General features: G+C 42.0%; 1 long non-coding RNA gene across 1 annotated transcript; it reads right to left on the bottom strand.

Moving 5' to 3' along the window:
* Positions 1-338: 338 nt before the first annotated feature.
* On the bottom strand, positions 339-15368 carry LOC143663485 (uncharacterized). Its single transcript, XR_013165956.1, has 3 exons — positions 15020-15368; positions 3528-3661; positions 339-680 (listed from the first exon to the last, which is right to left on the bottom strand). It is a non-coding gene; the product is annotated as an uncharacterized LOC143663485 (long non-coding RNA).
* Positions 15369-23726: the final 8358 nt, after the last annotated feature.

Genomic DNA, 23726 nt, shown 5'->3' with positions numbered 1-23726 from the left:
TATTCTGATGTGGACATGGAATACTGTATACATGGTAAACACTTATTAATTGATATTAAATATTATTAATCAAAATACTATCATTAGTTTTTTAAAATTAAACCTCCAATCTTTAATCAATTATAAATAGGTCTCTCCTATAGTAACAGAGAGAGTGTGAAGAGAGGGGGCAAGTGAAGAAGAGATGCTGTTGTCTTTAACAGGAAGACTGTCATGGAGGGATGTGCTCTTGTCCTCTCTTAAGGCAGGAAGTATTGCCATCTTGGCTGGAGAGACGTAGGCAAGGGGAAGCTGCTGTTTGACTTGGCCCTAGAAAGAAACAGTGAAAACGGAGCACCATGGAAAAAGACCCAACTGGGTCTGCACATCACAGAGTTCTGAAAATCTGCTCACAAGCTTCGCCATCCTTGCCACCAGCAGCAGTAACAGCTCTCCACAGACAAAGGGATCTGCAGGAAGCTGTAGTGACCTACATTCGCAGTGACTACCCTGAGCCTTCCAGAAAAGACTCACATTTTCTGCAGCTGTGGTGCACCATCTTCAAAAGGCCAGGCAGTATGTAACGCACTCTAAGTCAAAATGCTTCTCCGCTTTTATTAATCCATCCAATATTTTCTTAGTACATCTTGACTCAGTTCAATAAATTTTGGTTGAGTGGCATTTCCTGGGTATGGCTCATGCTACAAAATATAAACTCAGTACAGTTTTTCAAATGCATTCCACACCCAGTCTTTCCATGGTGATACCAACTTTCAGCCACAAACCAAAATGGCTAAAACCAAGCTACAGAGATTAAAAAGGAAAGCCCTCAGCTAGTTTGGACCCTTCCTCTCCTGGGTGTCTTCAATAGCGTATTTTTTTCACCACCCTTTAGACAGTTGGGTCTCGCATTGGTTTTCTTCTATGATATGATTTCTTCCAACCCACCATGCTGTGTTTTAGCGAAAACTGGAGAATGGTTTTGTTTTGTTTTGTTTTTCATTTGTTAGTTTTTTTGTTATTGCTGCTAGTGGTGTGTTTGGTTTAGTTTGGCTTTTATCACTTTCAATTCCATGGCTATATTTAAATAAAGCTCTCCTTTACCATGTGATGTTGAAGTTTCTCCTTAGATTGCAAAAAATGAGAGGATTTTTAGACAGTGCCTTTGGAATGTTAGAGTTGTCTCTCAATTTGCAAAGTTTGCCCTGGTGGAGGAATTTTCTTTGCCACATTCTCACGTTGCCTCACCTTCATTCCTTGAGATCTTTGTATGGCTGAAACTACAAGTAGGATTCTGAAATCATTAATAAACTAGTTTCTTTGGAAATGGGGTAGGATGTTTATCTGACCAGATGGCTAGATTTTTAAAACTGGATTTTCAGAGGATATATGCACACACACAGACACACTCAGAGATGCCAATCACTATAGGTAATCAGCATTCCACATTGATGGAAGATTATATCTGGGCTCAGTATTTCTTTTCCTCTTCTGAATTTTCATCCCTAAATAATATGTGGTTGTTCAACTCATTGCTGGAATACAGAGATCTAGAAGAATATAAATGCATCAGTATTATTAATGCATTTACCCTTTGACCCGTCAGCCCCACTTCTAAGAATTTATCCTGCAAATATACCTGCCTGTATAGGAAATGATGGATATACCAGGTTATTCAGCGTGGCATGTCTGTAAGAATAATTGACTGCAACCACAAAAAGACAAATAACACAATTTAAAAATGGGCAAAGACTTGAATAGACATTTCTCCAAAGAAGATATAGATATGGCTAACAAGCAAGTGAAAAGATACTCAGCATCATTGCTCATCAGAGAAAAGTAAATCAAATGACAATGAGATACCACTACACACCCCTAGGATGACTATTATTTAAAAAAGAAATACTGAAAGACAATAACAAGTGTTATTATTCTCCTGGGAAGGATGTGGAAAATTGGAACCCTCATAAACTGTTGGTGGGATTGTGAACAGGTGCAAGCACCTTGGAAAAGAGTTTGGTGGTTCCTCAAAAAGTTAAACAGAGTTACCCTATGACCCAGCAATTTCTCTCTAGGTATATACCTAGAAGAATGGAGAATGCGGACTCAAACAGACACTTGTACACCAGTGTCCCTAGCAGCATTATTCACAATAGTCAAAAGGTAGAAATAACCCATATCCATCGACAGATGGATCAAGAAACAAAATGTGATCTATATTATGGAATATAGGGAATAATATAATATTCACCTGAAAAAGGAATGAAGTGCTGTTACATACTACAACATGGATGAACGTTGAAAGCATTATGTTGAATGAAACATACCAGACACAAAAAACCAAATATTGTATGATTCCACTTATATGAGATACCTAGGATAAGCAAATTAATAGAAATAGAAAGATTAGCAGTTAAAGGAGCCAGGTTTGGGGGCTTAAAAGGTACAGAGCTTCTGTGTGGGGCCATGAAAAAGTCTTGGCAAAAGATGGTAGGGATGTAACACAACATTGTGTATGTAATTACTGCTACTGAAGTGCACACTAAAAAATGGATACAATGGGGAATTTTGGTTACATATATGTTGTTCACAATTTAAAAAAAAGTAAACATCGCAAGCAAACCAGACGATGTTCCCAATAGGGCACAGGTTAACTATATTACAAACATCTGTCCCATGGAGTATTATGCAGCTGTTAAAAAGTGATGGGTTGTATAGGTTGATATAGTCACCTTCTAGGATATATTATTAAGTGAACAAAGCAAGGTATTAAATATTGTGTATGAACACTCCCATTTTTAAAAAAAACAGAAGTAATAAATTTATTCATATGCGCTTGTTTTTTTACAAAGAAATTCTGAACGGACCTACATAATTCTTAAAAGAAACAGTTATTAGAGTTAGGGGTGGTGGCAGAGATGAAAGGGAGACTTTTCATGGGGTACATTTATATTACTTTATTTTTGAGCCATGTGTATTGTATTAATTAGGGTTCTCTAGAGAAACAAAATCAACAGGGAACACTTGCAAATATAAAATTTATAAAAGTGTCTCACGTGACTGCGGGAACACAGAGTCCAAAATCCGCAGGGCAGGCTGTAAAGCCGATGATTCCGATGGAGGGTCTGGACAGACTCCACAGGAGAGTCTCACCAGCCGAGACAGGAAGAGCCTGTCTCTTCTGAATCCTCCTTAAAAGGCTTCCAGTGATCAGATTAAACATTACTCATTGCAGAAGACACTCCCCTTTGGCTGATTACAAATGTAATCAGCTGTGGATGTAGCTGACATGATCATGATTTAATTCTACGAAATGTCCTCATTGCAACAGACAGGCCAGCACTTGCCCAACCAGACAAACAGGTACCACCACTTGGCCAAGTTGACACATGAACCTAACCATGACATGCATATATGGCTTTTTGAGATGTAGCCTCAAAATCAGCAAACATACACTATAACAAAATATATACTTTTAGTGTATTAGACACACGACCCAGTGGGAGCAGCCATTTTTCACACATCAGGCATGATTCCAAATCACTCACCAGTAGAGAAATCAACAAGAAGGTGTGCATGCAGCTACTTCCTACGATGTTTCTTCATTTAACTCGAAACTGCGCTGAGCTGATAACAACATCCTTCTTCTCAGCGTTCATTCTTCTGTGGCCTCTCAAGGGCCCTGGGAAAAAAAAGAGCAGCAGGAAGCACAGACATTTGAAACACAGCCCTAACAGAGAGGGGTGATATTAATAGTAGATAGTGGTCGTCTCAGGGGAAGGACATCTGGAAGTCCTGTAATGTTTCCATATCCTTGTTTTCCTAGGCCAGAGTTCAAAATGAGGCCACAGAAACCCCAACAACCTGTATTTCAATGGCTCTTGAAACTTCTGCTTGTTTTGGAAAACATCAGCCCCATGCAAAGACACTCTCCCTGTAATTCTTTCTGGAGGTTCCCTCGTGTGATGGTTTGAAGCTGTATGCACCCCAGAAAAAATCATATTCAGAAAAGATCAGCTAATCCATTCTTGTGGGTGTAGACCTATCGTGGATAGGACATTTTGCTTAGGTAGTTTCAATTGGTGCTCCAGGTAGATCTTAATCCTTTTACTGGAGTCTTTTGTAAAAGATGAAATTCAGAGCAGGACTCACAAGAAAATGCCTGAGAGAAGCTAAGAGAGACAGAAGCTAAAAGACAGAAACACATAGATGCTGAGCTCAGTTAGAAAGTCACAGAGTGTCTAGAAGCTGAAAGCAACGAAACCTGGAAGAGAAGCACCAGCAAACACCATCAGGTGCCTTCCCATGAAATAGGGGAGTCCTGGATCGCCAACAGCCTTTCTTCATTGAGAAGATACCATCTTGTTGACGTCTTAATTTGTACATTTTTCGTGCCCTCAGGACTGTACATTTATAAGTTAATAAATCCTCACCATAAAAGCCAACCCATTTTTGGTATATTACATTTCTTCAGTTTTAGCAAACGAAAACATCTGGGGAGTATTTCATCTGTGCTCAGTAAGGCTGCCTCCAGCCAGGTGGCTTCTGTCAGTGTTTCCCTTTCCTTCAATTCTCCCTGGAACCCCATGCTCGAGGGGTTCTGGCTGCACATCTCTCATTTTGTTCTATCATATCCTTTCTCCACACCTCCCCATCCAGCTCTCTGCCCCAGAGGCTGGCTTGTATGGATTTGTTTTCCCTTTCTGGCTTCTCAAACACCATGCAATGGGTTGGTTTAAACAATGGCAAGTTATTAGCTCCCACTTTCGAGGCTAGGAAAAGTCCAAATTGAGTCACCATGAAGGCAGTACTTCCTTCTCCTTCTCATACACTGGCATTCTGGGGCTGCTGCTGGCGGTTCTTGGTCTGGGCTCCTCTGCCACGTGGCCGTGCCCATGGCAGCCTCTTCTGGCTTCTCCCTTATCTTCCGACTTTTCTTGCCTCCTGTGACTTTCTTTTTGTCTCTCTGAATTTCGTTCTGCTTATAAATGACTCCAGTAATAGGATTAAGATGTGGCCCACAACTTAACTGAAATCACCTCATCCAAAAATCCTATATACAATGGAGTCACACCCGCAGGAGTGGATTAGCTTTAAGAACATTTTTTCTGGGGTTCATACCTCCAAACCACCACAAGACTCCATCAGAAAGCCTTGTCCTCTGGCTTCTGGTTGGTTACAGCCCATGGGGAGCCCGGCAGTATCCCCAGAGAGAGGAAGGAGGATGTGGTCTAGTTATTTATTTCCTGCCTCCCTTTCTGCAGGGTGGCCTCAGGCTGGTAGATGGAAGGTCACCGTCCCTCTCGGTGACCTGGGTGGTCTTCCCCAGGATGTTCTCCTTCCAGATTAAGATTCCATCCCTCCCCTCACGCCATCAGGCCCAGTGGTGGCCTCACCATGGCTGTTAGTCCCTGGAGGCTCTCCTGCACACTGTCCACACCTTTGCCAAGAGTCGTTGTTAATCCCTCCTCGAATCACCCTAACTGGAGCATGTCCCCTGTGTCCTGCCAGGGCCCAGAGCTGTATAGATGGTCACTGCCTGCAGAAAGTTGGCAGTTGTCCCATCACTGCCTCCAGTACCATCATCCTATTCCAATCCTGAGAACCACCCTATTACCCATTCCGGCACTAAGGAGTGCTGTGAGATCCACAGCCAAAGTGGTATTGGGGTGGTCCTCAGGTAGCAGAGTGTGAATTAATGAGGGAATCAGTAAATAATGAACTGACAAAGCAGAGAAGCCAAGCTTTGCCATACTTTTTCCCCCATATCTTTCTGTTGTTGCTCATTCATGTTTTCCAAGGAAGTGAGTTCCCTGAAGAAATTAGAAATCAAGCAGGCTGGAATAGAACACTAAAGAATGCCAGTCATGTTTGCATTTGTTTGGTGCTTATTGGTATTTAAAAAAATAAAATTAAAAAATTTTTTTAAAATTTAAAAAAAAATAAAGACTGCCAGTCAGAATACAGGCTTTAATTATTTTTTTAGGCAAACTAGTAAAATATTTTGAGTTGTCAGAAGTTGAATTTTGAGGAAATATTATTAAACTTGAATGTTAGCAGTGTCTAGGCAGCTGTGCCAAACATGGCAAAGGAGCCCAGAGCTGTGTGAGCAGATTACCGCCCCCGAGTCATTCTCTGCTGCACCCTGGCCTGGGCACACTTCAGATGAACAAGTTAGGAGGCTGCATCTGACTGAGGAAAGTGAATTTTAACCAAGTTCTGCCCTCTGGAAGTGAAGCACAGTGATAACGACCACAAGACCAGTAAGGGTAGCGGTGCTGGTGGGAAGTGCCTTGGATCTGGAAGCAGATGAAACCAGGTTTGAGGTATGTCTTGCTGTGTGATTTAAGTAAGTTGCTTGACCTCTCTGAGTTCCATCTCTGTATAGAGCTCTAGCTACAACATTCAATTTTACTCATAATGCATATATATTTTTTAATTTTTATTTTTTGCATATGTTTTTATATACAGATATTTGTATACAGATATTTGCATATCTCTGTATGTAAATATACATATATATTTCACGTGTGTCTACTAGTGGGTATATATGTATATGTGTATGTTTATGCATCATGTACAGGGGTATGTACATGTGTGTACCTCATGGGTTTTTAAATGAGTGTAGAGGAGAAATCTCTTTATTGGGGCAGAGAAATATCTGCAGAATGAGAGGAGGCACCACAGTTAGAAATAAAAGGAAATTTGGTAACTCAGGAGAAACAGAGAAGGTCAATCAGACCTTAGGGAGAAGACAAGAGAGCACTTCCAGATGTTGCTGGCTGGATGCTTCTCCCAAAGTCTCTGGTCAGGGTCAACATAAGGAAACAAACTATGTGGTTTTAGAGGTAAGTTGTTGGCCACATTTAAGCAGCATTTCTGCTTAGAAGGAAGCCGCTGACATCAGGAACCTGCAACTGACGACCCGGTCCTACTAGGTCTTCTGGTTCTCTGGGCCACAGGGCATTCAGACTGCGTGGACCTTGGGCTGTTATCCTTGCCCCCACGCTTACTTAGAGGGACAGTCGCACCCAGGTGAGCCCAGAAAGAGAGGGAATCAACCAGGGCTGCCGTGCAGCCAGATAAGCCTACATATGGATGTTCTGGATGCTTATAGCCAGTATTGATACTGACTGCTCAGCAACTGAATAGTCTCTTTAGCTCTGAAAACAAATGCTGTATATGTTGTGAGGATTAAATGAGTTAAGACACGTAGAGCCCTTAAGATTGTGCCTGGCATCTAGTAAGTGCTCAAATGTAAGCTATGTGAGAATAGAAAGAAGTCCCGGAAAGTGTACACTGAATTAAGACGAGTCAGCTCTGGGGAATTGAATTGGGGAAAGCACTCTCACTTAATACCTATCTTAATTTTTTTAAAAAGAAAAGATATCTTAATTTGGGCTGGCTTGTAGAGATGAAGATGATGATGGTGAAGATGTCGGTGATGATGAAGATGAGGGAGATGTTGATGATAATAATGACGGAGGAGGAGGAGGCGGAGGAAGAGGACAACTACGACAGGAAGAGGAAGACGAAGAAGACGACCTTGGCAAATAACGACTCCCTGGGGGAGCAGCCTAAAGGTGAAGAACACACGTTCCGGAGTCAGTCTCTGGGCTTGAGTCCTGGCTCTAGTATTTTCTAGATGTAGGACTTTGGCGAGTTATTTTCCTTCTCTGTGCCTGCATTTTCTCATCTGAAAATGGGAGTGGGATATTTCTTACTTCATATATTTCATTGGAGGCTCAAATGAGTTGATGCATGGAAAACGCAAATCTGCTCCAGCAGATGGCAAATACCCCATTACTGTGAGCCAATACTGTTGAGTCAACTACAGACTTTTAGCCCATTCTCAAGAACTCGGGCAGTATATAGGACTGAGATTGTTTGCTATACATTTTTTAATACATTTCATTTTTTAGAATAGCAGATTTATGGAAAAATTAAGAAGATAGTACAGAGAGTTCTGGGGAGCAAGTTGCTACATGGTGTCTGTCATGGGAACACAGGCTTAGGCACAACAAAGACTTTCAGCAAATGACAGCTTTATTACTTCCCCAACCCCAAGGGGCCAAAAGGGCAGGGTAAAGATCCCATCGTGGCCAGCTTCTCTGGGAGTCAGCTGCCCGGGTCAGGTCACTGGATGTTGGCTCCACACGCCCCACTTCACCTCAGAAAGGGGAGACATCTCTGTGCGGCCCGAGAGTGGGTATTTATAGAACCTAGGAGGAACCTAGGAGGGCCCTGCCACTGAGAGAGTTCTCTGCCTAAGCAGCTGGGCTGTTTGTTCTGGGTTTCAGGTTTAAGGTATGGTCCGGCCTGCTCCATTAGACCTAATGTTCCCCCGACGCTGTGTAATGGAAACACAATGAAAGGAGGTGAAGGGTAGGCAAAGGCTGGGAGATGGCCGCAAGGTGGGTCCCTGACTTCTCCAGCAAGTGCCCATAAACCCTGCACCCAGTTTTCTCCATTATTAATATTTTACATTAGTACAGTACATTTGTTGCAATTAATGAACCCATACACATACATTATAATTAACTGATGTCCACACTTTATTCAGATTATCTCACTTTTTACCTAATAACCTTTGCCTATTTCAGGATCCCACCAGGATACTAACTTAAATTTGGATGTCATCATCCTTAGGCCCCCTTGGCTGTGGCAGTTTCTTGGAGTTTCCTTGTTTTCGATGACTTGGACATTTTTGAAGAACACTGGCTAGGTATTTTGCAGAAAGCCCGTCTATTAGAATTTGACATTTTTCTCTGATTAGACCAGGGTTATGGGTTTGGGGGAGGAATATCACAGAGCTAAAGTGTCATTTGCATCACATTATTATCAAAGATACACACCATCAACATGACTTATCTCTGTTGATGTTGACATTGATTACCTGGCTGAGGTCATTGTTGTCAGGTTTTTCTCACCACCACCCGCTTCCTTTCCACTCTGTGCTCTTTAGAAGGAAATCACTACGTGCAGCCCACACTTAAGGGGCGGGAGTTACGCTCCCCTTTCTTGCAGCTGGGATTTTAAAATAAACATTTAATTAATATAACAGGATTCAGGAATTGAAACAGCTGTTATTACTTGTTTGGGTGTTTGAGTTTGTGGGTTATTAGTTTTGGGGTTTTAGTTACTTGTTCAAACATACACAAAAGTAGAAAAACCAGGAATGAATCCCCTGTGCCTTGTACCTGGCTTAATCATCAATATATTACCTATCATTAATACTAGATTGTGTTCAATTTAATTTAGGAGACAGACTCAGAGGGATTACCTGAGTTCTCCTAATTAGTAACTGAAATTTAATTTGCTGTGACAAGTAAATCAGTAAGAAGTGCGCCATGAATTTTTAAAAAATTAAATACTCCCTCCCAAAGAATTCAAAAATAGTTTGTTCTGGTAGTTAGCATTTGTGGAATTTTGACTCATGGGGGACTACATGATAAATATTTCTAACTCAGCACTAATAGAAATATACTGTGAAACTTTTATATAATTTCAAATTTCCCAGAGGCTATTTTTTTTTTTTTGTATGCTGTATGCTGGGGGGGTCACATTTCATTCTTTTTCTATGTGACTATCCCATTATTACAGCATCATTTGTTGAATTTTGGGGCAAGGGTGGGGCGGGAAGTACACAGGCCGGGAATTGAACCCAGACCTCTGGCATGGCAGGCGAGAATTCTACCACTGAACTAACCTAGCACCCCTAGAGGCTGTATTTTTAAAAATAAAAAAGAAACAGGTAAAAATAATTTTAATAATATATTTTATTTAACCCAATATATCCCAAATATTACCCTTTCAACATGTAATCAATATTAAAAATTACTCATGATACTTTATGTTCTTTTTTACCTTTTTGTACTGTCTTCAAAATCCAATGCATATTTTATGCTTAACAGCATATCTCAATTGTGACTGGCCAGGTAGCAAAGGCTCAGTAGCCACAAGTGCTAGTGGTTACCATATTGGACAGCACAGCTCCAGAGAATAGCGCCTTGAGGGCAAGATCTGTATCTTATTCACCCTGTTCTCTTTTATAAATAATTAATGAGCATTACTCTTGTTTTGAGCTGAGAAACATATTAAATGTCTTCCACCTGAAGGGGTGGTGTTTTAGTTTGCTAGGCTACCAAAAACAGATACCGTAGAATGGGTTGGCTTTTAACAGTGGGAATTTATTCACTTACTAGCTTACATTTTCAAGACTGAGAAAAATGTCCATATCAAGGAATCATCAGGCAATGCTTTTTTTCCCAAAGGTAGGCTGCCAGCAACCTGGGACTCCTCTGTAACATGGCACGGCACATCACATGATAGCATCTACCAGTCTCTTCCTCCTCTTCTGGGTTTCGTTGATTTCAGCTTCTGGCTTCCATGGCTTTCTCTCTGTGTGTCTGCATTTCATTCTCTTATAAAGGTGCCCTGTAAGAGCAGTAAGACCTTAACCTAATCAAAAGGTCCCACTTACAGTAAGTTTATACACGCAGGAATGGATTAGCTTTAAGAACATGATTTTCTGGGGTAGATACAGTTTAAAACCATGACAGATGGAAATAAATTAAATATTCTTCAGTGTCATTTGCTAGTGAATGACACATCTGCTATATTTCAGGTCTTTCTTAGTATTAAACAGAGAAGTTCTTCAGTTCTAGTTAAATAAATTATTTCCAAAGATATTCTTTACTTTGAAAAAATTCATAAGGTGACCAGGAGAGTGACAGAGTAGGAAGTTAGTCCTGGGATAAAGCAGAAAAACTGAATAAAATCCAGGTTCTCAAATGAAGATCATTTGGATCAAGGGACAGAAAATTCAACTGTAGCAGGCATTGCTGGTGCCTGATGCATATACCCTGGATACCTACTGCTTCTGTGTACACATGTCCAACTTCCAACAGGAAGCATCCACAACTCTATTGAGGGCTTTCTCTGAACACCAACACCTGTTCTGCCCAAAGGCAGGGCAGCCTGCAAGCAGCCATCACTAATGCCCTCCCGGCCTTCAAACAAGGATTGACAGGGTTAATACTCAGCAAATTTGTCCTTGGAAGAGATGACTCTGAGAGATGTTCCACACCATCAGCCAAAGTTTCCCACAGGATCAAGCTCTGCTTGCCCTCAGTGATATCTTGCAAGCTTTAATGACTTCTTGGCTTCTTTGACTCAATTTCCACCTTCTGTGGTCTGCTGTAGTAATATAGTTACTAAGACTCATGCAGTAAACTGCCAAAGGCTATGAGGGAAAGGGATGCATTGACTTATGCACTATCTCTAGCACCTGAGATGTAAGAAACAAGGTCACCACAAGGAACATGGCATTGACTGTTGCTTTCCACTGCCATCAAAATGCCAAGGGAAGAAAATGATGGGATCAGCTCAGCCAATTGTCAACTCAGGGCACGGTGTGAAGCTAGAAGGCCTTTAAGGAGACTCTCACCTCCTGAGGCCAGAGGGCAAACTGAAAATCATGCCCTGGATCTCACTGTGAGCACTGCAGAGTTACAAAGAAGTCTGAACTCACAGCCCTGGCAGGTATCTGTCTCTAAAATTAGGGCTGTAGTTGGAAAGGAGTGGGACTCTGAGACCACACAAAGGTCTCAAATGAAGCAGATGTGTGGCAAGATGACACTGCTGGTCTTCAGGAGCACCTGTCTCCCTTTCATTGCCCCTGGATCAATAACTAGGTGCAAGAGTCAGTATGATGCAACTGGGCATGTCCTGTCACTTCTTTTTGGTCAAAAAGGGATTGTTGACCAAAAAAGCTATAGGATTTGTCTAATATGTATTCAAGAACTAGGAAGACATTCATGAGAATGAATCTTGAAGGTGCTGCACTGTGAGTGATGACTGGAACGCTCCCATGACTGTAAATGTAACGACCTGGCAAGTCAACTAGAGTCAATCCTAATAACACCGCTGGGATGGTTCATTAAAAGCTCGAAACAGATGGCCAAAATAGATGAGATATTTATTTAGTACTCTATATTGGCAAAGTAATAAAGGGATCAAAAGGCTCAGAAAGATGAACATTCCGGAAAGATTATATAACATAACAGGCAGCTGTGCCAGTTTGAAAGGATTTATATACCCTAGAAAAGCATGTTTGAATCCTGATCCAATCTTATGGGGTTTCTTTTAAACCCTATTCAGCAAGTAGTTTGAAAACTTAATTAGATTATCTTCACAGAGTGGTGACTCCACCCATTCCAAGTGGGTCTTGATTACTTTACTGGAATCCTTTAAAAGAGAAAGTATTTTGGAGAGAAGACAGAGCCATGAGGCCGAAAGTTCACTAGCCAGCAACCTTTGGAGTGAAGAAGGAGAACATCCCGGGGAAGCTTCATGAAGCAAGAAAACTGGAAAGGAAGCTAGCAGACTTCACCATGTTCGTCATATCCCTTTCCAGTTGAGAGAGAAACCCTGAACTTCATCAGCCTTTCTTGAGTGAAGGTAACCTCTTGGTGCCTTAATTTGGACATTTATATAGACTTGCTTTAATTTGGACATTCTCAGGGCCTTAGAATGTAAACTTGCAACCTAATAAATTCCCCTTTTTAAAAGCCATTCTGTTTCTGATGTATTGCATTCTGGCAGCTAGCAATCTAGAACACCAGCTGACTGGGTTCTCAAAAGGACCCAGAAGACACTCTTTACAATAGCAATAAAGCATGTGCTGGCCCTGGGGTTCTGGCAGGACTGAGAAGCTCAAGAGTGGCTATGTTCTGAAAGCAAGGGTTGATGGTAGGGCTGTTGTTATGGAATCAGGGTCCCTATAGTGGCAAGAGGGAAAAGAGGATCCTGAATAGTAGAGGCTGGGTGATGGCACTTAACCACCAAGGGCAAGGTGGACATGACTGCTACAATGGGCAACAGAGCTGGAATGGTAAACGGGATCTGAGTCAATGACTAAAAGATCCTGTTATCTCTAAGAGCAAGATAGATGGGCAGTCAGTGAGGACGTTGCTTAAACTTTACAATAAAAAAGGATCAAGAGCTGGTGAGCCAAAGGTTAATGTCAGCTGTCAAAACAAAAAATCACAATACTTTATGGAAGACAGGTGAGCAGAGCCAAATCAAACAATCTTGGGTCTCTGTGCATAATACTATCATAAAATAGTCACAACCCATCCAAGGATGCCTAGTCAAGATAATTATTAAATACTCGTGGAAGAGTATAAATCTGTTGAATGAATAAGTTGTGTCTTAGTTTGCTAGGGGTGCTAGGTCAATAGTTGGCTTAAACAAATGGGAATTTAATGTCTCATGGTTTTGGAGGATAGAAGTCCAAAATTTAGGTCTTAACAGGTCATGCTTTCTCCTGGAGGCTGTAGCATTCTCATTTTGCCCTGCCACAATCCTTGGGGATCCTTGACTTGCATCTCTGTCTCTATCACATGACTTCTGGCTTCTACTGTTCAGTTGTCTGTGTCTCTGTCTAGATTTCCTCCCCTTATAAGGACTTCAGCCTTATGAATTAAGGCCCATCCTGATTCAATTTGGCTAATCTAAGTAGGAGCTTAAGAGATCCGATTAACAAATGAGTTTACACCTTAACTAATTATAACATCTTCAAAGGTCTTATTCACACCTACGAGAATGTGGAATAAGGACTGGACATGTCTTTTGTGGGGTGCATGATTCAATCCTCCACAAACTGCAAATATTTAAAGTAAACTCAGTATTTGAGAACATATGTACATATGATTCTCCTTGCCTTGGATACACTCCCAACCCACCATCTCTCCCTCCCACTTTGCATGTGGTTAAGTAGCTCTCACCTCTTAGGTTTCAACTTAGAAGTCATGTCCTCTGAGATGCCTTCTGTTTCAGTTTCCTAGGCTGCTGAAGCAATTACCATGAAATGGTTCAGCTTAAACAATGGAAATGTTTTTAGCTTACAGTTTGGGGGCTAAAGGAAAGCTCAAATGAAGGCATCATCAAGGCAATGTTTCCTCCTCAAAGACTTTGACTGCTGGGGCTGGCTGCCAGCAATCTGCCAGCAATCCTTGTTCCTCGGTCTGTCACATGTCATGGCACATGGCAACATCTCCAAGTTCTGCTGTTGTTCAGCTTCTGGCTTCTCCATCGGTGGCTTTCTCTTTGGGTCTGAATTTCATTCTCTTATAGAGGACTCCATTAACAGGATTAAGACCCATCCTGTTTGAGGTGGGTCACACTTTAACTGAAGTGAGCTCATCCAATGGTCCTACTTATAATGGGTTCATGCCCACAGGAATGGATTAAGTTTAAGGAAAATGCTTTTCTGTCATGTATATACAGCTCCAAACCATCACACCTTTCTTCCCTGATTCTTTACTAGGTTAGGTTACCTCCCTCCCCCCATCTCTCTGTTATCTCAAAGCACCCTGTGTCCTCTTCTGCACATACACAAAAATAGATAATTACTGGTTCAATTATCAGTCACTGAGATCAAGAAAAAGATTCTTTCCCTCTCCCTCCCTCTCCACTAAATTTTATGGCAGTGGCAAGCACTAACTTCATTCTAATCATGATTCTGAGCAGATCACTGTACCATGCAAAATGCAAGCAAGTTGAATGTGTTCTGAACCCTTTTAGTGAAGTGCCAGCTATTCCCAAACAGTAAAATTCTACAAGTATCATCTTACAGTTATGATGTCACAATTCTATAGCTGAAGGCACAACAGTAAAACAGATTTAAATCCTTTTTCTTCTTCAGACCACACACATTTGGATTGGCCCTTCAAATAACATTTTTCCCAAATAATTTCAGTGAAGTGTTTGGGTAATTTTCCCAGCTATGCTCCAACAGCTACATAGCATAGGGACTTTGAAAGGACTAAATTTCACAACAAATATATGTTTTAAAGAACCTGCTGTATTGCATAACTTTCAAAATATATATATTTCAAAAATGCTCAGTAAAGTGATTTAATAATACTTTTCATAGGACTGGGACATCTGTTAAGAAAGAGTGCACCAAGAAAACACAAGACTTTTATAAGTAAGGAATATTTTGTTGAAATTAGAATTGCTTAGATTATACAACCTGCTTCATCATTTCATAAATGTGGATATTCCAAACTCTCTCCTGGGCTTAAAAGGGCAGCTTCCCAGCCTCTCCAATAGCTGTGCCGTCCTCACCAGCATAGTCTTTCCTTGGTCCCAAACATCTCCTGGGAAGTGTAAACCTTTGGATTCCAAAAGATTCTGCCTCCTCTCTGTTGGAGTTGGTGGCATTTGCCTCTCTGGACTCACTGTGCTGTTAGTATTTTCACCATAATCATGGGTTCCACCATTGGCTCTTCAAGTTCTGAAAGCCCCTTGTTACCAGGTGGCCAGCTATTAGGGTGGCTGCAGCAGAGACCTGGTGCCCAGTGCAGGATGTGAAAGACTAGTATTCCATTTCCCCATGCACTTGCCAAGGTCTCCCTTTTTGTGCTCTGGGGTCTTCCATGACCCTTTCCCTTGTGGTCAAATGTTTATTATTTATTTATTCATTCACTCAGTCTATATGCATTGAATGCCCACTGTGTGCCAGGCATAGTGAGTTAGGAGAAGCCAGAGGAGGAGAAACATGGCCATGTGATAGAGGAAGAAACTGAGTCACCTCCAAAACACTACAGACTTCAGAGAAAGCATGAGCTCGCCAACATCTTGATTTTGGACTTCTAGACTCCAAAACTGTGAGACAATAAATTCATGTTGTTTAAACCAACTAGTCTATGCTATTTTGTTGTAGTAACTCTGGCAAACTAAGACGGGGTCAACTATGAAAGCACTGTGCATGGTGCCTGGCACACAATAAGCTCCTGACCTATGTTAGAAAGTACTGATAGGCAGATGGAGTCTAGGTAATTATCGAACAACTCTGAAAGGAATAATACTTGCACAGAGAACACTTAGCCCATGCTGTATACCTACAAAGTGCCCAGCACTCTTCTGGGTTCCTTATGCATATCACCACATTTCATATGAGTACATTTTATCCCTACTTACAAACTGTGACTCAGACAGTGAGCAATCTGTCCACACAGCTAGGAAGTGATAAAGGCAGGATTTGGACCCAGACTTTGAGGTCCCAGTATTCACATTCTTAGGCCCAGTGTTGGGCTGCCTCTCCCTAACCCTTTACTTGATTCCCCAAATCTGACCATCTTGCTCAGTATTAGAGGCAAATTGAATACTGAGTCCTTCACTCATTGCATGCTCACTGCTCATGGCTGGTCGGGGTGGAGCACTGTGACAGACACGGACAAATGGATAAAGTCACTGTCCTCAGGACAGACGTGAAAACAAACTGCAGATGAAGTTGGAACAAAGGGTACTTCAGGGTGGAGGTGACAACTGGCATGGCCAGAGAGAGGGGGGGAGGGCAAGGTCAGAGGGAGTCACCCGCAGAAGCATAGATCCCTAGTGTGAAGGCTTCTGGAGAGAATGGGGAACTTACAGAAGGCACTTGGAGAGCAAGGAGGTCTCCTGGGACATGCATGAGATGAGGAAGGCAGATTGGAGAAAAATGGAAAGATCTTGAATGCCAGATTAAGAAATATGGATTTTATTTTGTTAACAATGAGGAGGCACTGATGTTTTGAGCAAGGGGTAATGTAATCAGGCCCTAGTTTAGGAAGATTGCTCTGGCAGCATTATAGAAATTAATTGGGAGAGAAGAAAATGCATCAGAGGCAGGGAGGCCAGTTAGGAGGCAATTATATGTTTGAAAGGAGCAGTTTAAAATGTAAAAAGCTAGAACCTGCGCTTTAATGATTCTGCCTTGGTTTGCATTCCTGAGGTCAAAACATGGCTCATGTGTTTAAAAAATTTGAATGTGTGTATGCATGTATATAGAAAAAAAGTCTGCTTCTTTGGATGTAAGGCAACAGGCAGTATTTATTGCCTCTATATAATTTTTCTGTATTGATTAAATTTTTCAAATGAGTAGCTATTACTCTTATATTCAGAAAAAGAGTAATTTTTATTTAAAAAAAAAAAAAAAAGAACAACTTTTTCTTTTCCGTGGAACTCAAAGACAGAATCTAATTAAGTCACTGGCCAGTGTTGTGAACGATTGTGCAAGTTGACTCGTTACCCAGGCAACTCAAAGGCAGTAGACACTGTGTTCTCCAAGCCTGGCCTCAGAGACATCCTTGGCTGGGGCTTCTGTGGGACTAGTTTGAGGAGCCAGGCTGGCCCCAAAACAAACTGTGAAATGAAAGTTGATTAGGGTTCTCTTTCTTGCAGAAATCTGTATTTGTTTCTTAGGGCTGCCGTAATAAATCACCACACGCTGGATGGCACAAAACAAAAGCAATTGGTTTTCCCACAGTTCTGGAGGCTAGAGGTCTGAAATCAAGGTGTTGGCATGACCATGCTCCTCTGAAGGCTCTGGGGAAGAATATGTTCCATGCCTCTCTCCTAGCTTCTGGGGAGTGTAGGCAATCTCCAATTCTGCATCTGCTTTTGCTTGACCTTTTCCTTTCTGTGTAGGTGTCCAAATTTCCTTCTTTTCATGAAGATACCAGTCATATTGGATTAGGCCCACCCTAACCTAGTATGACATCTTCTTTATTTAATTGCATCTGCAAAGATCCTACTTTCAAATAAGGTACCATCCACAGGTACCATGGTTTCAGATCTGAATTTATCTTTTTGGGGGACACAATTCAAGCCACAATAGTATCCCAAGGTCTTATGCTATTTATCCGCCTCTCCACTTCCCTTATATACACAGGTACTACATCAGACATCTTAAAATGTTTTTTTGCAGTATAACAAATACAGAAAAGTATGTCACACGATGCTTCTAATCTTCTCTTGTAGCATTCCTGACCTCCTCAAACAAATCTTACATTAAAAGAGAATGAAAGAGGCACCCGCCCTATGTTCTCCTCTCTGAAAGCCAGTTCATTCACTTTTCCACTCTCTCATTAAAACCACACATAGAAGATCCTCTTTATCCAGGCATGGCTAGGCTGGAGGATGCAAAACTGGGTAAGACTTCACAAAAGCCACAGTCCCACGGTGAAGTCAGGCAGAGACCCAGACAATGACAATACCGTGGACATGGGCTGTATTAGAGAAACTCACAAGGGGCTGTGAGTGCAAAGGAAAGAACAACTAGGGGCCTGAGTGCGGGTGACAGAGGGCTCAGTGAGGACGTGATGCTTCTGGTGCACCTTAACATCTGCCAAATGAACAGATGAGGGAGGGAAATCAATGCTGCGGGACCATCACATTCAAAAAGCCTGAGGACTGGGAAAGTAGGGCATGCCTGGGTTATAAAGCAACTCTGGTCTGATGGTGCCCAGCTAGACACAGTTTCCCTAAGAAGCCGGCAGCATTCTTACAATATACACAGTGACTAAACCAAATGAACATTCCACTGCATGCCAGGCCTTCTTAGTACCTCACCCAATCCATTCCTTAACCCTTCTGAGCGTAAATTGGTTTTCAGGACCCCCCTCACCAACTTTCTGTGCCCTGTTATAGGTCTCCCAAGTGTCCTTGCTCAGAGGGAAGAATTCACTGTTAAACCAGGTGCCCAGGGCCATGCTGAGCCTGGGAGCCAGGATGATAGGTAGCTTTGTGGAGCAGAGCTAAGGGTAAGTAACTGGTGTCCATATCCTAGGAAGAACTTGCTAGGATGTATAAGAAGGTTCAATGCCTTAGGTCCAGGGAAGCTGTGGAATAAATCTAAGATCTGAAGAAAAAGGGCCAAACACTGAGAACAATCATCCATTCACCAGATATTTATTGAGCATGTATTATATGCCAAGCATAGGAACAGGTGCTGAAGATATAATAATAAGCAAAATCTCTACCGGGACTGCTACTGATAACCACCAACATGGCTGACCAGTGGTTTAAGGCTAGTATTTTTCCTGATTAGGCAAGTGGGTGCCTGCTCTGATCAATCAAGCCTTGCCATAAGGATGGTTAAATATTGTTAAAGGCACCTCCTGTTTTTAATGGGTGAATATGGATAATTAACAAATATATAATTACAAACTGAAATAGAGAAAAGAATTCTGAATGACTTAGACGATGGTGGTGGTCAGGAAAAGCTCCAGAGACAAGATGACCCTTGAGCAAGATTCAAAAGAGGAGCACAAGGTAACTAGCAAAGATGTGGGGACAGGTGTGTGTATATGTGTGTATGGTGGGGAGGAGTGTATGACAAAAAATAAGAGCATTTTGAGCCCACAGAGAGAACCAGACAATTTTGTTAGTAGAGTGTGGTCAAATCCTCTAAGATATAGTGGGGAATTTTTGAGCTGTGAAGCATTCAGAACTGGTTTGGGCATCAGTAGCTATTGTGGTTTGCCAAGTGGCTATGGCACATACCACACAATGGGTTGGCTTAAACTACAGTAATTTACTGATTCATGGTATTGAGGCTAGAGAAAGTCCAAAATCTAGATATCAGCAAGGCTTGCTTTCTCCCTGAAGACTGGCATTCTGGTGCTGGCTGCCAGTGATCTTTGGGGTTCCTTGGTTTGGATTCCTGCCTTGCATCACATGGAGATGTCCTCTCCTTTCTCTTCCATGTGCTGTTGACTTACAGCTTCTGGCTCCTCCCTGTGACTTTCTCTGACTATGTATGAACTTCTTTGGTTTAAGACCCACCCTTATTCAACTGGGCCACACCTTAACTAAAATAACATCTTTAGGAGATCTTATTTGCAATGGGTTCACACCCACAGAAATGCAGATAAAGATTAAGTATATGTCTAAATTGGGGCTCATAATCTAATCTTTTTGGGAGGGGTTGGTGGAATTCCTATAAGAAAAGATGGTGATTCAAGCCACTAGCAGCTGAAGTGCAAAGTGATTCACACCTAGAACTACTGGATATTGCTGCAGGTAAGGAAGAATGGACACAGTATGGGGGTCACTACTACCTTGGGAAGTAGACAAGCCCACAACTGCCTGTCCATACAGTTCTGTCTATACTGGCAGAAGCCATCATTTCACATGGGGATGTCCTCCTTTCTCAAAGAAAAACCCTGTAAGTAACCAAAATGTGGAAATATGGCTGAGTTGAGGTATCTCTTCCCATTGCCTTTGGCTGTAGAGGGCTTCAATCAGAATTGAGATTGAACTCTCCAGCCAGTTTCAGCAGACAGTATCCATAGAATCTCCAGGAGAGCCAGGGCATGGAGTTTTGAGACTGCGCAACCCAGAACCATGTTCAAATAGCAGTAATAAACTGCCCTGCAGAGATCCTTAGATCACCACTGGGCACAGTCACCTCAGCCTGCACCATCAGCCTCTTCACTGCCTTTTTCCTCTCTCCAGGCTAAATCCTGGGCCTGGTCTCCATTTTCAAATCTCTCACCTCTGAAGGGGAGTCTCAGGCATGTGCACCTGATTGGTGAAGTTTAGGTCACATGTCTGTACTCTGGCTGCCAGAGAGACTGGGAAAGTATTTTGCCACCTTCTTTCTTGAGGAAGTAGGATTTAGAAGGCAAGAAATTCCCCAGGCATATGAAATGTGCTCTCAAGAAGTGCTAACTAGTGAAAAAAACATGGCCAATCTCCATCACGGGGATGGTTTATGAAGCACTGTGATCAAGTCTGCAGTGTTTTCCAGGATTGCACATAGTTAGAACCTCCCATCATCTTGTCTCTCTTATATTTTAAATAAAGCCACCCAAGACAAAATAAAAACCCTTTATCTTGGAAAGTTTTACTTCCACTCAAGATTGACTACATAATTTGGAAGATTCAGTGCATGCCAGACTCCTTATTCAAAAATTATTATGAATTTAAAGAAATCTACTAAACGATAGAGAATTAGACCAAGTATGGGACCTTACTATAGGCAGGACCCCGTGCGTCTGCACAAGTCACAAGACCCTGAAGCCAGGTCTGCTTCCTTTCCTCTAGTTGACTGGTATGTTGTTTGGACTTTTCCTAACCTACTGTTGCTGGACATGTTCAAAAGAGGTCAGGACTCAAGTGGTATCTTTGATAACAGGATATTGAGTGAAGTCTGGATTCCTCTGGAAACCTATCAGACTTATGGAAAGATAATGTATATCATATAATACAGGAGCTTACAGGAAGAAGAAATTATGAAATCCTCAAGGCTAAATTGGGAACAAATTTGCTTTGACAAGTTCGCTGATCTGGCTTCTGCTTGTAATGCCCTACTGCTTGTCATGGAATATGGGTAGTTATGGTGAATGAAAGGTAGAAGGAGTAAACTGACAGTGAAATACTACAAAGGAGAGTATTTTTTTCTTTTTATATAAAAGACTTCTATAGCATGACTTGCATGCCAGAGAGCTTTGTGATGCCAATGAAACATCCCAAGATTCCTAGATCCAGGGTTCTACAAAATCCACGGGACCTCAGCTTTCTAAAAGAAAAATCTTCAAACAGGTAATACCTCATGCTCTTTGGAATAGCTGGAAAGATTCTAGTTGTCCATGGAGCTGCAAGAGTCTAAGTCCCATTTAAGGGGCTCAGGTGGTTTGAGTAGGAGCAGAAGCATTTCAATCTGATGAATGTTCATAACTCTGTGCTGAGGCAAGGAGGAGAGATGCAAGTGCAGATAAGAGAGAAGCCCCATTTGGGGACAAGAGAGACTGAAATATGTGTCAAAAGTCCAACGGAGAAGCAAAACATAAATGGAACACTGGAAATCTAAGCAGACTGAGAAAATGCAAAGAGGAAAGAGTGAGTAAGAGTAGATGGTGCTGTAACAGAATCCAAGGTGGGTCCTGAGCATTTGTGTGTCCTTACATAGTGCAGCAGATGGTAAAGCACTTCAACTCTGGAGTCAACTACCTGGTTTTAAAATCTTCCACCTCCATTTAATAGCTGTATGACCTTGAAGCTGGTTAACTTTGTCAAACTTCAGTTTCTTTGTCTGTAAAATAAGGATAGTAATGATAACTGATTCATCAGACTAGTAATAAGGATTAAATATTTCATTTAAACATTTACAACTATGCCCATTTCATGGTAAGAGCTCAATAAATGCTCTTATTATGGTAATAAGGGTGACTGATGATGGTCAAAGAAAATTGGCCTCTCCTACCAGAGAAAGGACCCAATGGGAAGGCAGAGAGCAGAGACAACCTGTGACATGAGAGGCAGACCCTAGAAGAGAAGGATAATGGTGGGAGATGAGGTGGGATTAGAACAGAAAGAGGTGGAAGGCAAAGGGAATTAGTCTGGAGGCTATCACATCATATTTGGTGAGAGACACTGAGATCAGTCCCAGGAAATATCTGAAATGATCTCAAAATGTTCAGGAGATTGAATAGAAAATATATGTTATACATAATTATCATCAAGCCATGCAGTTTTCCAGTTTTATAGTGGGTCCACAAAAGCCAACTAGAGTCAACATTGGGGTGCCTCACCTAGAGAGGAGGGGCAATAGGAAGGAAGAGCTCAACACTCAGAACTACAGATTTGAGGGCTGCTACCACCAACAGGATAATCCTCTTTCTCTCTTTGGAGAAGGGTCTTCTCCTAGAGAGGGCCCAATGGGAAGGCAGAGAGCTCCCATGGCCCACTTGTTGGCCACCAGGGCATCAGAATTAATGAGTGTCCATGCCTGATGATCCACTCTTGATTCAACTTAGCCAAGGAGTAAGGAGAACAGAGAGATGTCAATGATGAGCCTTTGTTTTCATTTTCTCTTCTGTTTATTTAAGGGTTATTTATAATGGGGAGAAAACAAAATGCTCTATAATAGGGAACTATTTAAATATTGCTTAGTGTATCAATAGAAAGGAATATCATTCAACTAGTAAAGATCTTGTTTACCAACTCAAATGTCCTTCAATTGCAAATGGATAAACAACTGTGTCACATCTATACAGAGGAACACTATTCAACAGTAAAAAGGAACCAATTATTGATATGCACAACAACATGGATGAAGCTCAAATGCACTCTGCTCAGTGAAAGCGGCCAAACTTTAAAGGCTGCATGCTGACTTCTGGGAAAATGACAGAGTAGGGTAGGATCAATTCATCCCTACTTCATGAAACAACAGGAAAGGGGACAGAAAAAATGATCAGGGTTGCAGCGAGTGATTGGAGATCTACATTTCATAGGGAGGTTTTGGATAAGAGAAGTGGGGAGATCAGGATGGGAAGAACGGCATGACTCCCACTGGGGGTGGGAGGTGGCACACAGGGAAATGCAGGTCCAAGGGAGAAGACTGTCTCTCCACTGCACCCTGCCCAGTAGCTAGCTTTGGAAGCCTCCCCATGCAGCTGCAAAGCTGGCAGCACCCATGGGGAACACAGAGGCGCACCTAGTTGCCTACTGTGAAAAGTCGCTCCACTGAGTGCTGTGAACAACTGCCTCTGGATGCTGTGAACAGTTATCCTGCCAGGCAACGTGAATAGCCATCCTGTTGGGCACCATGAACAGTGGCTCCACTGGGCACCAGGTGCTGTGACCAGCTGCCCTGCCGGGAATGTTAATATGCACAGCTCTGAACAGCTGGCCTGTCCCATGTGCCGGGATCATCCGCATGCAGTATGCCAGGAACAGCTACTCAATAACACACACTTGGCCAGCTGCTACAACAGGGGAGAGGCAGGCCTGAGAGCACCATCTGCTGGGAAGAACTGATAAGTGCAGTCTAGTAACCTCCCTATCTATACAGTTTCTTCTCCTTTTACTTCTTCTTCCTTTTCTTCAAGCATAAGTCTAAGCTCATTCCCTATACATCTTTGGATGTTTCCTGGCTTTGGGGCCTAATATTGCTGAGATATTTTGTTCTT

This window comes from Tamandua tetradactyla, chromosome 19 (assembly GCF_023851605.1).
Source record: "Tamandua tetradactyla isolate mTamTet1 chromosome 19, mTamTet1.pri, whole genome shotgun sequence".
NCBI classification, from domain to species: Eukaryota; Metazoa; Chordata; class Mammalia; order Pilosa; family Myrmecophagidae; genus Tamandua; species Tamandua tetradactyla.
This window is presented reverse-complemented; position numbering and strand designations above follow the sequence as displayed.